This window comes from Odocoileus virginianus, chromosome 3, assembly GCF_023699985.2.
Source record: "Odocoileus virginianus isolate 20LAN1187 ecotype Illinois chromosome 3, Ovbor_1.2, whole genome shotgun sequence".
NCBI classification, from domain to species: Eukaryota; Metazoa; Chordata; class Mammalia; order Artiodactyla; family Cervidae; genus Odocoileus; species Odocoileus virginianus.
In genome coordinates this window covers 8,880,114-8,896,302 of record NC_069676.1, presented here as the reverse complement: position 1 = coordinate 8,896,302, position 16,189 = coordinate 8,880,114, and positions in this window count along the sequence as shown.

Here is a 16,189-nt window from a genome sequence, read left to right as displayed (position 1 = left end):
AAAGCCCAGGACCAGACGGCTTCACAGCTGAATTCTACCAAAAACTTAGAGAAGAGCTAACAGCTATCCTACTCAAATTCTTCCAGAAAATTGCAGAGGAAGGTCAACTTCCAAACTCATTCTATGAGGCTTCCATCACCCTAATACCAAAACCAGACAAAGATGTCACAAATAAAGAAAACTAGAGGCCAATATCACTGATGAACATAGATACAAAAATCCTTAACAAAATCCTAGCAAACTGAATCCAACAACATATGAAAAGATCATACATCATGATCAAGTGGGCTTTATCCCAGGGATTCAAGGACTCTTCAATATCCACAAATCAATCAATGTAATACACCACATTTACAAATTGAGAGATAAAATCCATATGATTCTCTCAATAGATGCAGAAAAAGCCTTTGACAAAATTCAACATCCATTTATGATAAAACTATATTATTATATATATTGTATTGAAAACTACAAAAGCCTGTTGAAAGAAATTAGAAACTCAAAGTAAATAATAAGACATCCTATGTTTATGGATTGGAACCATCATATATCTCAAAAGTCCCCCAAATAATCTATAGATTCAATGCAATCTGTATCAAAATTCTGACATCATTTAACTAATTTTTTCTTAGAAATGGAAAGTTCATCCTATAATCTATAAAGGATTGCAACTGGCCTGGATAAACAAAGCAATCTCAAAAATGAAAAACAAATTTAGAGGAGTTATAATTTCTGATTTCAAAACTTACTGCCAACCCACAGTATTCAAAACAGTGTGAAATTGGCATTTGAAGACAGATCAGTAAAACAGAATTTAGGATTCAGTAATAGATTCATTCATCTATGGTCAGTTGATTTTTAACAAGCAGTAACAAGACTCATCAATGGCCAAAGAAAAATCTGTTCAACAATGATGCTGAGACATTTGGCTTTTCATAAGCAAATGAAGGAATTCAGTGTCCTACTTCACACAATAAATTTTTAAAAAATTAACTCAAAATAGGTGGAAGATCTACATTTAAAAGTTAAAGCTAGAACAAGTAGGATAAAAACACAGGGGTAACTCTTCATGACCTTGGATTTGGAAATGGATTATTAGATATGAAAAAATATGCAGAATAGCAAAAGTTGCAATAGATTATATGACCTTCATCAAAATGGAAACATCTATTCATTAAAGTGAAAAGATCATAAAAAAGAGAAAAGGCAATCTACAGAACATATTTATTAAGACATATCTGATAGGATCTACTATTAGAATATATAAAGATCTCTTACAGCTTAAAAACCAAATGCCAAATAACTGAATTTGAAAAGAAAGAAACAATACTTGAGTAGATGATCCTCCAATAAAAGATAGACAAATTCAACAATGACATGAGCCCAGGTTGGATGCATGAGACAAGTGCTCGGGCCTGGTGCACTGGGAAGACCCAGAGGGATGGGGTGGAGAGGGAGGTGGGAGGGGGGACCGGGATGGGGAATACATGTAAATCCATGGCTAATTCATTTCAATGTATGACAAAAACCACTGAAATGTTGTAAAGTAATTAGCCTCCAACTAATAAAAATAAATGGAAAAAAAAATAAATGGAAAAAAAAAAAAAGAAAAGGTGTTCAACATCTTTAGTTACAGGGAAATGCAGATGAAGCCATGATGAGACATCACCTGACACACACTAGCATGGCTACAAGGAAAAGAAAGCAAAATGGAAGTAACAAGTATTGCTGAGGATGAGGAACTTGAAACCCTTGTGCATTTCTGTTGAAAATATAAAATGGAGAAATAGCCACTTTGGGAAACTAGTTTGATGTTTCCTCAAAAAGCTGAAAATAGAACTACCACATCACTAAGCAATTTTAAACACTAGGATGTGCCCTAAAGAACTTTATTCAACAGTTATTCAAACCAAAACTTATACTACAGGGATTTTCTGAACTGAAATGAAGTGGTAAGACTCATCATCTGAGTGAGGCCAGCTTTGTGTGAGGGCTGGGTGGCCAAACAAGGGAGCAGGTGCTGATGGATGAGGAGAGGCTGGCGCTTCTGTCTTCTTGGCCCTGGGCATCCAACTAGGGAAGCAAACTTGTGGGCTCCTTCTGCACAAGGCTCAAGTGGTCTGGGTCAATATGGGGCCTTTGTTGACCTACATAGAGAGTTGGGCTAGGACAATGAAGCCCAGTGACACTCTCTCTTTCCATCTGCTCCAGATGGGAGCCACTTTGAGTATGTGTGGTGTGGTTCATGTCACCTACCCATTCTGACATAACATCCTGCCAGGTCATTTGAGTTTCCCATAGGCCTGTGAATTGAAATTATTGGTCAGGGACATGGCGGATCCTTGAAAGGAGAAATAAACAAAGGCTGAGTGGCCAAGGAACTGGGTCAGGGCCAGATGTGGTTGCTGTCCAAGGATAGGGCTGGCTGGGGAATGTGGGACCACCTTGAATATCCCCCTTCCAACATTTCTAGCCAGAGTTCTTGGGTCCATCATCTCAGCAGAGTCTGAAAGTACCCCTGACTTGCCCAAACCTGTATGGGATCCAGTGCAGGATGGTCTCTTCTTGGCAATTAATGATGAAGAACACAGATAGTGCCCTAAGGACTCATTGCACTGGAGGCCAACTCCTGAAATGTCTTTAACACCACCCCTCTGTTTGTTTCAAGAAAATGAGATGCCAAGTGTCAAGGGAGCATTCCAAAATTGAGAAATGACCCTCTGTGAGAGGTTCTGACCCTTGGAATTTGGAGAGAGAGGGGTTACAATAGATGCTGAGAACAGACCTCTGTGGCTTGGAGTAAGTGGCCAAATCTTGTGAAAGAGGAAATGAAAGAATGGGTTCCTTCTCATCAGAACATGTCTCAGTACACTCATTCCCAAACACTTCTTGAGAAAGAGATATGTCTCCTCTGCTTTGACGGTAGCTCTTGTTTAAGTTCTGGCAGTCTATATATATTCCACAGGATACTTTCCATGATGGTCCACACTTGCTGATGTCTGGAACACACCAGAACAAAAGGTCACCTCACAAAGGTGTGAATTCCATTGTGAATTCACATGACTCTGGCCTCCATCCTTATCCTGACACAAGGACTGAACTGACTCAGCTCCTCAGTAGCTCTCCTAGAATTGGGCTGAGCTAGAACCAGCTGCTCCAGAAAGCTGGCTCATCTCTGCTCTCTGGCTGTATCTGAGTGTACCTCAATTCAGACACCCATATGGGGGCTGGAAGGAGGTCTGCATCCCCGCTGCAGGCCTTTTGGGGTAGACAGAGACAATGACTCAGTTCCAGACCATCCTCTTGGTACTGTTCAAACCATCAGGGACCTGCATGTGAGCTCCAGTCAGTCTTAAGTGTGAGTGACAGAGACATTGAAAGCTTTCTATGATGCTGAGGAAATGGAGGGGAGTCAGGGCTGGGGTATTATCCAGAGTGATAGTGATCATTTACAATTGAGGTTAGAGCTAGGTGGTCAGGCTCCTACACATCGCTCTCTTCAATCGTCCCTTTAGCTATAGAATCCCTAGCTGCTGCTGCTGCTGCTGCTGCTAAGTCACTTCAGCCGTGTCCAACTCTGTGCGACCCCATAGACGGCAGCCCACCAGGCTCTGCCATCCCTGGGATTCTCCAGGCAAGAACACTGGAGTGGGTTGCCATTCCCTTCTCCAATGCATGAAAGTGAAAAGTCGCTCAGTTGTGTCCAACTCTTCTCGACCCCATGGACTGCAGCCTACCAGGCACCTCCGTCCATGGGATTTTCCAGGCAAGAGTACTGGAGTGGGGTGCCATTGCCTTCTCCAATAGAATCCCAAGAATACCCTGCCATCCTCATCAGGCACTTCCCCAGCTCTCAATTTTAAGACTTCTCAAGATGTTCGAGGAAGTCTCTGGGGGAGTCTTGCTGCTTCCACTCCTGGAGAAATTCCATTTTATCAGAACCTGTTATGCATGGGAAACGAGAAAGCAGCAGGAAGCCGCTCATAGCTGAGTCAATGCAAGTGTTTTCTGGCATCTTACCTCTTCCTGTTCCTAAACATAAGAAGAAAGATGCCCATGACACAGGTCTCCTTGAAGTAGGTCGGGAAACCATACAGCAAGTGTTAGATACCAATGCTAAGAACAACACCACTTAGTAAAAATGCTGGAATAGGATGTTTGGGCCTTGTACATGTTTGAGCTCCTTCCAGTCAGGAGACTGAAGACATTTAGAGCCTGGAAGGACTCACAGGGTCATGATCAGTCAGGGAAGACAAGTGGTCTTCCCCAGGTCAGAATTTCTTATCCAGACTCTTGATGTTCCCTTCTAAGGCCCCAGGTCCAGGCTGTGGGTAGTATTAACATAAGGATATGAATGGAAGGGATGGAAGAGGGAGGGACGCACAGCTGAGGAATTCCTGTTCGGCCCCCATCTGAGCACTGAGACTTCCTCCTCTCAGATGATGGCAATAGCTGGAGACCCCTATTAAAGGCTGAGGGTTAGGAAGGAGTGAGTGGGGTCATATGGGAATGAGTGCTGGAGGGGAAGACATGAGGATGGGAGATTCCTCAACCTGACAAGTATGGTCCAAAGAAGGAGCAGCAGCCAGTTACAGAAGCAGCCAGATTTCCTCTCCATGTTCAAGAGTCTGCATATCTCTGTAAGACACAGACACACATTTTGTGTAAGTGCACAAAGGAATCTTTAGGATTCCTCCAGGGTCATGTAAGGGCTGTGCAGTAATCATAACATCTTTTTTTCTTCTTTGATAAAATTTACTTTCTTCTAAATTTTAAATAATACATGGATACTTAGAAAACAGAGAAAAAGTAAAAAAATGGAAAAAAAATCACTCAAAAGTCTAGTATCCTAGAATATTGTAGGATTTTTTTTTGTCATTGTTTCAAATATACTAGGAATAACATTTTATTAACAATAATAAAGACTGTTTTGAGTAGATGAAGACTACTTCATGACGAAAAATCATATAATTTTCTTTTCCCCTCATTTTAAGAAAAATTGTGGTCAAATGCCCATAACAAAAGTTTTCATCTTAACATTTATGTTTAATAGTTTCCTTTTCGGATTCTATTTTGTTGAAGAATAAAAACTCCTCGGCTTTAAGCATGGTCTGTTTCTACCACCTTATTAGTTATATAACTTTGGATCAGTCACTCAATCTGAGCCTGAATTTGATAATTAGAAATCAAGACTATCATGAAATCATAGAATTCATTAAAAAAATCAAAATGTGTAAGCTCCTTGACACCGGTCTTGACAATAATTTTTTTTTTTAATTTGACAGCAAATGCAAAGACAACAGAAGCAAAAATAATGAGGTGGGACTCCATCAAACTACAAAACTCTGTACAGCAAAGAAAACTATCAAAAAATGAAAAGACAATCTACAATTTCAGAGAATAATTTACAATTCATACATACACAAGGGGTTAATATCCAAAATAGATAAAGAACTCATATAAATCAATGGCAAAACAAACAAACAAACAAAGTGATTGAGTAAAAAATGGGTAGATGACCTGAATAGACATTTTTCCAAAGAAGACTACCAAATGGCCCACAGGTACATGAATAGGTGTTCAGCATCACCAATCATCAACGAAAAGGAAAGCAAAACCAGAATCAGATATCACCTCATTTTTGTTAGAATTATTATCAAAAAGACAAGAAAGAACAAGTGTTAGTGATGATATAGAGGAAAGGACTTTTTTGCATTGTTGATGTCAATTAAATTTGCAGCCCCTCTGGGACCGCCCACTTCTTTCTCGCTTTCTTAATGTGTCTCCTTTCTTATTCTCAACAAAGTGCTTCCGAGCTGCCTTCAGAGCTGAATGCTATAGATGTACCACAGCGTCTCCCCAAATCTGTCTGAGCATTTCCATCACCCCAATGCTCTGTACCATGGCAACTCTCCAAGGGGTTGGTGGAGATGTCCTCAGATGCAGAACTGAATCCGGGAATGCAGCGGCCGGCATCAGTGTTGGCTCACGGAGGGTTTGGAGGGCACCACCAAGCACAGGCTGTGAGGGAAGAAGCAGTGGGGATGGAGACTCAGTCAGAAGGTCAAGGAGGAACAAAGCCTGCTTCAAGCTGGTGGTCTAGGAGTAGAGGAAGGGAAGGAACGGATGGGATGGCTTCCATTAGAAGTTTTTCAGACACTAAGTCGTGTCTGACTGTTTGTGACCCCATGGACTTTAGCCCACCAGACTCCACGGGATTCTCCTGGCAAGAACACTGGAGTGAGTTGCCATTTCCTTTACCAGGGAGTTTTCATTATCCAGGGATTAAACCTGTGTCTCTTACATTTATAGATACATTCTCTATCACTGAGTCATCTGGAAAGCCCTCGCTGGAACAAGAAAAGACAAGAACTTCTGAGTATGTTGGGGTGGAGAGGAATAGGTTCTCTTACATTCATAAAACTGTGTCTGAGCCTTACATTCAGGATAATCCTACCTTCCTCTTCCTTTTTTGGTAAAAGGAAGACCCCGGCAAATACTCCACAGTTAATGTCTTTAATGGGCCTGGATGAGCAGACTTGTGTTTCTTATTTCAGGGTGTGGATTCCAGTGGCAAAAACAGCAACAGAAAGAGGACAAAAATAGTAGTGTAACATACAATTTCACCTCCTGTTCCCATAGCCATTGCCTCCTGGGGAGATGGTTCCGGGCCCTGCATCCTTGTTCTTCAGTGGCATCCCATATCCTCCTGTACTGTACTCATAATTGAGAACTCAGCCTTTCACCTCTAACTCTTGGGACTCCCTGAGGAGTCAGACGGCAATGGATACAGTCCTCATAGAACCTCAGATGCTACAGGTAAAGGGCAGAGCATACATAGACTGACAGCTGATACCAGCAGCACATCTTAGAAATTAAGTCACTTCTAATGGGAGAGTTAAATTGTAGAGGAGAAAGTTCTTTAGATTGGTGCGCCTAGCTTCTTTGTTCTCTGGCAATGGCAGCAATATGCTCTGAAGATTCCTCTTCCAGCATTTTCCTCAGGTTAAGCATGACACAAGATGAGCATGGATAGTAGAAGTGAAACAGCCTTGAGTTTGAGCTCAAGCTCACGATTATGTCAGCAGGGCATAGAGCCCTGGAATCGGGAGACAGGGAGCTGAGGACAGGTGATAAGTAAGAACTAAGGCAACTTCTAAGGTAGAATAACTAAGGTATAGTCATTATCCCCTGGTTAAGTGGCTTCTCCACATATAGCACAAATGACTTCTATGAAACTGAAGGAAAATGTTAGTCATTCAGTCATGTCTGACTCTTTGCAACCCCATGGACTGTAACCCACCGGGTTCCTCTGTCCATGTAATTCTCCAGGCAAGAACAGTGGAGGGGGTAGCCATTCCTACTGATAGTTTATGGTAATGGTGTCAGATTCATGATCTCCAAAGAAGAAGATTTAAATTTGGGACCAGGGACCAGCCTTGATCACTCAAGAACTTTTGTGTAGCAGAGTTTTATTAAAGCATAAATAGGGGCAGAGAAAGCTTCTGACATAGACATCAGAAGGGGGATGGAGAGTGCTCCCCCTGCCCCCACTAGTTTTAGCAAGCTGTTTTATGTCTGTTAGAAAGCTATTAATCAGATAAGAGAGACACCTCAAGGCTGAAGGAGTTTCACCAGGCCCCTCTTCCACAGTATGCATTTTTGAGATAGGATGGCATGAGGTGTGTTATCTCCAAGCCATAAAACAATTGATATGAATACTGATTTGTTGAGCTATTATTAGTCCAAGGTTTGAGAAAAGAAAAAAAGTTAGTCTTAGGTGGAACCATTTTGAAGAAAAGCAAATTCCAAAGCAAATGCATAGTTTCATTAACATAGCTTAAGAAAAACATTTCCATAGGTGTTGGGGTCCTTTAATGGACCGGAACCTGGTGGTACGGAGTCGATGATAAGAAAGTAAAAGAGAGAAAGAGAGAGAGAGAGAGAGAGAGAGAAAAGAGAAAGACCCAGGGACCTAAGCTCTGATGGAGCAAAGGTGCTTTAATGATTTTCCTATGAGTATATATAGGCTGTGGTACAAGAAACTTCTTTTGGGAATGATAGAGATCAGAAAACCGAACGGACATCAACCGTTACCAAGGGAACAAGGGGTAATGTTAGTCACAAGGTCAGGAGGCAATCCATATCTCAAGAAAGGGGAATGAGACTAAGCAGTTTTGTCCTAAAGAGAATGTTTACTAAAGGAGGCCCAAGCCTGCCTCACACAATGACCTCAGTCCCTGGGAGCAGCGTGCTGTTCCGCTTGAAGAGGGACAAAGGACTCAAGAGAGACAGCACGGAGGAATCCTCCCGTCAAACATTCCCTGACAATTCCCCCTTATTTATTTATAATATTTGTAAGAAGAGTTCTGACCATCATAGTTTATTCAGTTTTGACAATCTTTGCATGAAGGCAACAGTAGACAACAAATATAATTGTTAAGACAATCACCAAAATTATAGTTCTAGACGCAGTGCTATGAGTAAGGTTTTGAAACCATCTATGTGGGTCTAGCCCAGATAATTGATCAGCCAATTGTTTAGCTAAAGTTCCCATACTAGTGGAAGAGGGCAGATTACTAGAAAAGATTTCACGTATTTCTTTTTTATAATAACTGTACATTCAGAAAGGCATTATCATATATGTTTTTCTAAAAATGAAACTTGATTTGTTTCCAGTTGTAGCCATTATTATAGAAATGAACAGGAGTAACATGACATTGAGTAGAATTTCAATCACATTTTAGCATCATCTGTTTTTGTACATCTGTTCATTGATCTCCAATCCATTTGATAGCTATTCTCAGTTCCTGTATTTCTTTTTGAATATCCTCATCTATTTGAGCCTGAGTGGCCCACATAGTATGAGCATCTTTAGTCCAATTTTGGATAAAATTATGTGTTTGAATTGAGGTTTGTAAAGTAACACTAGTGATGACAGCAATGGTGCAAATAGTTATTAATCCTATAATGTCAAAAATCAGCCATCCAATGAATCATTTAGATCATTAGAGCAATTTAGTAAATAACTAGGAAGCAAGTCTAGCCTTGGGACCTTCTTCCCAGGGCCACTGGAGATTTATTGGTAACCATAGATTATGTCGAGATGGAAGAATCAAAGGGAGTCATTTTTTAAGGAAATAGAGGAGTTAAGACAAGCATATAATTTACAATATATGCAAGTTACAGAATGTAAAGTCTTATTGAATTGTAAATTTGCTATAGCTACAACAAAAGGAAGTGGAACATAGGCTTGTATAAAATATGATTGATTATAGTGAAAGAAGTAATTGCTATAGCTATGATTGGTCCCTGTGAAATGTCTGGTCCAAGTCCTAAGTTCTTCAGTGTTTGCAGCAAGTTTTCAGATGTCCCATTGTTTAGGCCCAGTCTGTTTGTCAAGGATGATTCGAGGACCAGATGGGGGCCGTTCTATTGTCAAGCTAGCCAAGAAGTCCTCTGTCATGGTAATGTTACACTGTAGTATTAGTAACCTTCCATGTTACTTGAGTAATATAATCATATATAGTATTGTTAATATCATCTGAGCAGTTCAATAACCACATACTATGGGGTCCCCAATTGACAATTGTATGATTAGCTATAAACATTAATTTTCCTGATTTGGCCTGACATTTGTCTTAATGAACAGGAATATATTTAAAGTTCTTATTAGTAAACCCTTTGCATAGTGTTCTTTGTTCTTTCTTTAATTCTTTTCCTAAAGTTTTAGTAGTATAAACATGACTCATGGACAAAGAAAGGGCAGTAAGTAATCCAAGAAGCATCAGAAAGTCCTCTTTTGGAGGCAGGGGAAGGCCTAATTTTGTTGGTTAACATTTATGGATAATTCTGTTATACCCATACACAAAGGAAGGATTTCATAACCTAGAAAGATATTAATTAGTTTTTCTTTTTCTTCAGGATGAGAGGGCCCCTCCAAGTTCCAAGGAGGGGGCACATGTGTTGACTCATTAGTGGATATGATTGGTTCTATATCTGTCCATTTTACAACCTACAATAAAAAAGGGGGGTTAGGTATATAAGTCCAGTAAGTGTGATCAGTCAAGTCAGCCTGAGCTGGGGAAGCAAAAGCAAGCAAAGCAAGCATAGCGAAGAAAAATATTTTCAGGATTCCGAGGCATTCCCTGTTGAGAAATCAGATTTTCAGTTTGATTAGTAAGGGTTTTTATCTGTCCCCAAGTAGGGAGATCATAAGGTCGATGACGTCGAGTGCAGCGTTTTTTGGAAATTTTTAATGTCGCCATGGCTTGTATTAGAATTCTTTCTTACTGGGTTTTTTGCTGTTTCATCTCTAGTCTGAATGCTGGGGGCCCCCTCAGGTTGAGTCTTCTGAAGAGGAAGTCATGTGAGCTCATTGGATCCATCTGGAGAAATAGAAGCATATCCTTTCCCTGTAAGATTAGTTTCTTAGATTTCTGTTGATTAGTTAACCCGTCTTGATATCAAATGGGCAAAGGAGGGGAGGTGTCCTTTAATGTTTCAAAACTTCTTTTTTTGTTTGTTTTTTTTGTTTTTTGCTTTTGTCAAAACATCTCTTTGTAGTAAGTTTAAAAAGTTTAAAACAAATAAGGCTATATTAACAATAGTTATAAAAAGAAAGGAAAGCAATAATGATGAAAACATTCTTAGGAAATCTTTCAGTCTAAAAGAAAAAAAATCATTCAGAAATCTATTTGGGACTGGTATTTGGCTGTGTTTTGTGTTATTTGGGGCAAAGGATTAGGAGTAACCATTCAAATATTTTTTTTCCTAAGTGAAATTATTGAAAAGGTGATGCAGAAAAACTTGACAAATGAAATGTTGCTCACATCCAAATATATTTGACCTTGTCCTTGAAAAAGAAATGCAGCTTAGTAACTGTTGAATCTCACTGTTCAGTGTGTTAAAGAAGATGACTACACTTCCAAGACAGACGTGAAAAGAAGGTGAACATTCCACATTTCTGATATTCTTAGGAACAAATAATCCATTCAGGAAATGGTGTCTTTTTTTTTTTTTAATGCTGTTTTTGCCCTGCTTTAAGAATCCTACAGATTGGAAACAGAAATAAAGTCACACCAATAATAGTTATAGGCTTAAAGACTACACTACACCAGAATCTAGTAAAGTTTGCTCTGGACAAGGAAGACAAAAGTGTTCCTGTGTATTTCCTCTTATTTAATTTTTTATTTGCAGTTACAGTGTGTAGTTTTTGTCCAATCATGTATTCTGTTTGTGGACTATAAGGAATGTCTGCAATCTGTTTAATAGAGAATGAATGTAAAAATTGTTTGAACTGCTTAGAAATATAGGCAGAGCCATTGTCTGTTTTTATAGAATTAGGTGTTCTCATTATCGTAAAGTAAGTTGATAGGTGGGTTATAACATGTTGTGTAGTTTTACCTTAGAGAGGTGTTGCCCCTAGAAAAGAAAAATTTGAATTGATCGAGACATGTATGAAGGAAGAGGAAGAAAGTTCAGGACAATGAGTTACATTTATTTGCCATAAAATTTTCTTTCATTTTTCATAAGCCTTTTTAAAATTCCAGCACTAAATATCTTTAAAAGTTAAGAGGGCAAAACAAAATATGATAGCACAATAAACAAATGCAATGTTTATTTCAAATAAACACATCATATTTTGTGGTTTTCTTTTTTTTTTTCATTTATTTTTATTAGTTGGAGGCTAATTACTTTACATCATTGCAGTGGTTTTTGTCATACATTGAAATGAATTAGCCATGGATTTACATGTATTCCCCATCCCGGTCCCCCCTCCCACCTCCCTCTCCACCCGATCCCTCTGGGTCTTCCCAGTGCACCAGGCCCGAGCACTTGTCTCATGCACCCAACCTGGGCTGGTAATGTGGTTTTGTTGTGATCCACCCAAGCATTTCAACTGAATTTTCCAATATATTTGCAGTCTGAATGTATCTGCTGACCAAAGTTAATTCTGTTAAATGTTGTTTCCCCAGAATTTTTCTTTTGTTTCTAATTTGTCCTAATTTGGAGAAAGAACATTTGCTGTAGCTAGAACGACAATGAAAAACTAGCCTAGCAAAGTCTATGCAAATACTATTTTATTCTATAATAAATGTTTCAACAATTAAAAAAATATTTTTGTATTCATCATTTTATTTGCTATTTCTTATATCTTTCTATTAAAAGCATATATTTTACTTTTCTATAGCAACCAAGAAATATCTTGTATGTTAGCATTTTATAGATCATTGAACATATTTATAAAATCATATTATATTGTACATACGTCCATTCCAGTACAAATATATATTTATATTCATTAACAGCTCAAAATCTCTTCAGCTCTTCTGCAAGAAAATCCCCTTGTAAGAGTAAGCCAATGTTCAGCAATTAACACTTTAAAATCCTAATTCATTTTAGGAAATGACCCAGCCATTCAACAAATTCTACTACTTAGTTCAGCACAACTCCAGCAACCTAAGTCACTCTAATCCCAAGAGACTGCTCCAGATTATAGAGAATAGATCATTTTATCAAAAATACAATTCTTTTTAATAGAGCTTATCTAAAAGTTTTCATCTCATCTATATATTTATATATATATATATATAGAGAGTTACCTTTTTTTGGACAATCGTATCTTACCCCAAACCAAGGCATAACAAAAGTATTATATAATGTTGATGACTCAAGACATGTCCCTACTAGATTAACAAATAATTATATTGAAATCACATTCACAATTAAATAAACATTATACCCAACATTGAACACCCTTCAGTTCATGTAAAGCTGAATCCAAATAGAGCCCATTAACTCCACACTATCTAAAAACAAAAACATCCATTGAAACATAGATAAATTTAGATACATAGACACAGTTCCCCTTATGAAATTTAAAATATCTTCTTGTTTTATTTATTTATTTTGAGCTCCACCAATTTGCTCACTGCTGGAGTCCTAGATAGAGTGGGCTCTGTATCCCAAGGAAATGATAAGAGTTAACTTAAGGATTTTTCTTAGGCCTATTTTTGTTTCCCAGGCAGAACTGGAGTTCTGAAAAAAAAATTTTTTAACAAGTTAACCTTTCCTTTACTACACGTGCATCAAGTACCGGTTTTGCAATTTCAATAAAGATTTTATTTTCATCAGTTTTCACTGGAGTCTAAAGAATATCATAGCCATTCAGTGTCAAAAATGTCCTTTCTCCTTTTTGTAGCTATAGTATATTATTAATGATATATGCATGAGGGAATTTTTGTCACATAGGACGTAAAGCCTTGGCTACAAAATTTTGACAAATGCTAGGACTGTTATGGAGACGGCAATGGAACCCTATTTCAGTACTCTTGTCTGGAGAATCTCAGGGATAGGGGAGCCTGGTGGGCTGACATCTATGGGGTCGCATAGAGTAGGACACGACTGAAGTGACTTAGCAGCAGCAGTAGCAGGACTTTTAAGCATACCTTGAGGTAACATAGTCTACTGAAATCTTTTATGAGGCCCGATATGATTAGGAAAAGGGAGAGAGAAAGTTAGTCTCTCCTGGTCTTAAGGGTGTAAAGGCATATTAAAAAATCAATCTTGTGAATCAGTAATAATAATGTGCCAATTTTGAGGAATAGTAATAGGTGATGGGATCTCTAGTTGCAATGTACCCACAGGTTTCATAAAATAATTAACTTTTCTAAACTCTGTTAAGAGACACCACTTGTTATATTTCTTTTTTATAACAAAAGTAAGAGAGTTCTAAAAAGAGCAAGATTCCTCAATATGTTTCCATTTTAATTGTGTGTTTATAAGTTCTTTAGTAGCTTGTAATTTTTCTTTCATAAGGGGCCATTGCTTTGTCTAAATAGGCTCATAAATTTTCTCAGTTATTTTAATAACTGTTTTGTTTGTAAAATGAGCAGTGGCCCCTAGGAAGAAATGTGGAATGTATATCTGAGTTTGCCATTGCATAAGTAAGTCTCTTCCTATTAGACCAAGGGGTGCATCCATCACATAAGGTCTTAATGTTGTAGGTTTTCCTTTTGGTCTATCATGTGTGAAGATTTGAATATTTTGATAAATTTATTGTACTTTGGCTTGAGAAATTCTTGCAATTTTGGCAAGAGACCTTTTGTATAGGACAGGATTTTGGCCAAAATAGTTTGGAAATGATAATATTAGACACATTGCTGAGGGTCCAGAAAATCGTTTACCATTAATTTTGATATTTATATTTGGTCTGACATATTTAAATAACAATGATGTCCACAAGGATTGTCCTTGATCTGTATTGCCAAATCTGCCCGTCCACACGTCATTAGAGGTGTTAACAGAAATGTAAGGCAAAAGAAGTAATTGAGCAATTTGTCCCCCCTTTTGAATTGCCATAGAATCTGAGCTGACATCATAATTTGAATTTCTCCTTTATAATTTGAATCAATTATTCCAGGGTGAACAGTAATTTCTTTAGAAGCCAAATTAGATCAGCCAAGTAAAAGACTGAAGGTCTGTGGGGCAGGGGTCCAAAAACTCCAGTAGGTATTCTAGAAGGGACTGCTTAAGGGTAAAGGAAAAAATCATTTAGGGCTGGTATATTAATGGCAGCACTGCTGGACATTGAGGGACATTGAGGGAAAAGATAGAATTTGCCCCTGGTTTTTGTTGTAGGGGACCTGGGAGGTCCCCTCTTTGGAGTTTCTTGGAATAGGTTTTCCTTCAATATCAAATTTAAATTTACTGTCTTTGGCCCAGTGCTTTCCTCTGTGGCAGCAAGGGCAAATTTTTGGAAGCTTTTTATTAGCCTTCTTAGGGCAGTCCCTTTTTAAACGGTATTTATCTCCACATGTAAAGCATCCTTCATTTCTCTTTTTAAAAGCTTGTAGCATTGTTTCAACTAGTATTTGCATCTTTTAAGTTTTTGATCCTAGATTGTGACAAGCCTTTAAATAATCAATAATAATCCTAGTCTGACAAATTGCAGCTATAGCTCTTTGACATTTCTGATATGCATTCTCATAAGCAAGTAATTTTTCTAGCTGTTTTTTGGTTTCTTCTCCGATTACAGTACGGGAAATAGCAGCTTCTAGTCTAGCTTAAAAATTAATGTAACTTTTCATTAGGTTCCAACAAAGAGACTTTTGGAGTTGCGACTGTTGGCAGAGGAGAAGCATTTGGAGCAGCCAGGGCAGGGCTAGCAAGAAAATTTTGAGATATTTTGTATTGTTTTAACTGAGCCTTTTGTAAAGTTTAATCATTTAATTTATATGTTTATAATAAGTGTTTTGTCTGTTGCTGAATATTGGAAGGGCTAGAATATACCTTTAAATGGCAGAATTACAGCTTTAATAAGAGCGCATAGGGGCTAGAGATCAGTTGGAATAGTTTTTCCTTGTTTGGCTGCTCATTTAACATTTTCTTTGACCCGGAGCCAAAATTTATAAGTCAAAACTGCATTTATCAGGAAACTAAGGATTATATTCAACTACTGTTTGAAGGCAAGCCTCTATTCATTGGCGTGAAACCAGAAGTCCCTGAAATGTAAAGAAGTGTGAAGTAAAGTAGAAAAATAATGGGGCTGGCCAGCCTTTTAACCCAAGCCTTAGTATTTACAGACCTCAATAGGTCCATGAGTCACTCCACCCGATATAGCCACGTATACCAGTGTCCCTGTTTTTTGGCCACATTTGCTGGGGTCCTTTAATGGACCGGAACCTTGTGGTACGGAGTTCGCGATCAGAAAGTAAAAGAGAGAAAGAGAGAGAGAGAGAGAGAGAGAGAGAGAAAGACCCGGGGACCTAAGCTCTGATGGAGCAAAGGTGCTTTAATGATTTTCCTATGAGTATATATAGGCTGTGGTACAAGAAACTTCTTTTGGGAATGATAGAGATCAGAAAACCGAACGTACATCAACCGTTACCAAGGGAACAAGGAGTAATGTTAGTCACAAGGTCAGGAGACAATCCATATCTCAAGAAAGGGGAAAGGGACTAAGCAGTTTTGTCTTAAAGAGAATGTTTACTAAAGGAGGCCCAAGCCTGCCTCACACAATGACCTCAGTCCCTGGGAGAAGGGTGCTGTTCTGCTTGAAGAGGGACAAAGGACTCAAGAGAGACAGCACGGAGGAATCCTCCTGTCAAACATTCCCTGACACATAGAGAAACCTCCTTTTAATTTTGTATGGAGAAGGAAAAAAATCTGACACTTGTAGTTTGTT